This window comes from Nanorana parkeri, unplaced genomic scaffold (assembly GCF_000935625.1).
Source record: "Nanorana parkeri isolate BGI_ZX_2015 unplaced genomic scaffold, ASM93562v1 scaffold226, whole genome shotgun sequence".
NCBI lineage: Eukaryota > Metazoa > Chordata > Amphibia > Anura > Dicroglossidae > Nanorana > Nanorana parkeri.
In genome coordinates this window covers 165,382-167,985 of record NW_017306494.1, presented here as the reverse complement: position 1 = coordinate 167,985, position 2,604 = coordinate 165,382, and positions in this window count along the sequence as shown.

Here is a 2,604-nt window from a genome sequence, read left to right as displayed (position 1 = left end):
CCTGATACTACAGTTGTTTTCTCATTAAACTACACTCAGTAACCCATAATGACTAAGTGAAAACAGAATTTTAGAAATGTCCGAAAATGTATGAAAAGGGAAAACCAGAAATATGACATTGGCATAAGTATTCAGACCCTTTGCAACAACACTTGAAATTTAGCTCAGGTGCCTCCCATTTCTCTTGATCATTGCTGAGATGTTTCTACACCTTGATTGGAGTCCACTTGTGGTCAATTAAATTGCTTGGACATGATGTGGAAAGGCACACACCTCTCTATAGAAGGCCTCACCGCTGACAATGCATACTGTATCAGAGCAAAAGCCATGAGGTCAAAGGAACTGCCTGCAGAGAGCTCAGAGACGAGATTATTCCATGGCACAGATCTGGGGAAGGCTACAAAAAAATGATGCTGCACTGAAGGTTCCCAAGAGCAAAGTGGCCTCCATAATTCTCAAATGGAAGAAGTTTAGCACAACCAGGGCTCTTCCAAGAGCTGGTGGCCTGGCCAAACTGAGCAATTGGGGAGAAGGGCCTAAGTAGGAGAGGTGACCAAGAACCCGATGGTGTCACTGACTGAGCTCCAGAGATCCTGTATGGAGATGGGACAAAGTTCCAGAAGGACAACCATCACTGCAGACCTCCAACCATCTGGCCTGTATGGCAGAGTGGCTAGACGGAAGCCTCTCCTCAGTAAAAACCACATAAAAGCCCCCTTGGAGTTTGCAAAAAAGATCCTGAAGGACTCTCAGACTGCGAGGAACAAAATTCTCTGGTCTGATGAAACCAAGATTGAACTGTTTGGCCTCAATGCTAAGTGTTATGTCTGGAGGAAACCAGGCACTGCTCATCACCTGCCCAATACCATAGCAACAGTGAAGCATGGTGGTGGCAGCATCATGCTGTGGGAGTATTTTTCAGCAGCAGGGACTGTGAGACTGGTCAGGGTTGAGGGAAAGCTGAATGGAGCAAAGTACAGAGCTATCCTCAATGAAAACCTGTTCCACAGCGCTGAGGACCTCAGACTGGGCCGAAGGTTCACCTTCAAACATGACTACATTCTTAAGCACACAACCAAGACAACACAGGAATGGCTTAGGGACAACTCTGTGAATGTCCTAGAGTGGCCCAGCCAGAGCCCTGACTTGAACCCTATTAAACATCTCTGGAGAGACCTAAAAATGGCTGTCCACCGACGATCCCCAGCCTGACTGACTGAAAAGACTTGATGCTGTAATTGCTGCCAAAGTGCTTCAACACAGTACTGAGTAAAGGGTCTGAATACTTAAGTACATGTGACATTTCAGTTTTTTATTTTTAATAAATTCACAGACATTTCTAAAATTCAGTTTTCAGTTTGTCATTATGGGGTACTAAGTGTACATTACTGAGAAATGTTTTTTAAACAACTGTAGTATCAGGCTGCAACATAACAAAATAAAAAGTAAAGGGGATTTGAATACTTTCTGCGTTCTCTAATTTCAGCTGTCATTACAGGCATGGTTGTTTGTAAGAGGACACTATCACCGTACCACACCTTTCCCCCAATCATGCCTGCACTTCCTTGCTGCTCTTTCCTCCGTCCTAACCAACACTTAAGAGAAATATGGGTTAAGGGTTTTCCCCCATAGTTCTCTTTAGGGTGACGGGAGGACATATACTAGCGTCCTCCCATGACCCAAAGCTCAGTATATCGCAAGCTACAGCTCGCGGTATACTGAGAGCGCCGCATCTGGGACGGATCCCAACAATACTGTCTGCACCCACCCAGCTGCGTGAGTGACAGCTGGCTCTGCCTATCTAGAGGCAAAGCCAGCTGTGCCCACCCCTCCCCTGTTCTTTCCTCCAGTCAGTGATAGAGGATCGGAGAAGGGAGGTGGGAATCCCTGCGGGGAGCGGTGACTGACAGTCACTGCTCACTGCAGGTAGACGATCGGGAAGTGAGTGGATTGGCTGCATGTTTCTGCTCACTTCCTGATCGATAGAGCTGACCTGTGACAGCTTCTTTGTCACAGGTCAGCTCTAACTATGAGGATGAGTGGAAATCACTCACCTCATAGATCTCCTTTAAATCATGCTGGGGCCCAGGGATTGGCTGCTAGGTCCATGTACTCTTTCAGGGGAACAGATCACTTGTTCTCCCATACCCAAAAGCACCAGTTAGTGTTGCCGGCTGTGAAGGAGGATGAAGTGGCGTCAGGGCACAGGCAAGGGGAGTAGAAGGGGGATGCCCTTTGCAGAAACACGGTCACTTAGCTCTGCATGGGCAAGATGACAGGGTCTCTTTAAAACCATGCTGATGACAGGAATGCATGTGATGTTAGAAACATATGGGAGCCCAAGCGTGACTGACATATTATATCGGCACTACAGCCGGGAAAGGGCCATTTCAATGCACTGGGTGGAGCTGGTATCTAGCCAGCAGACAAAAAGTCAAATAAGAGTTTAGATGTGTCAGGGTGTGCGTTTGGATCCTGGACCTGGCTGTATTGTTTAACTGGAGCATAGCCTGCAGTGGAGGTCCAGGACCTGACCCACCTTCAATTTCTCTCATAGTATATAAGATATAAGAAGAAATATGTGCTTCCTATGTGTTAGAATAT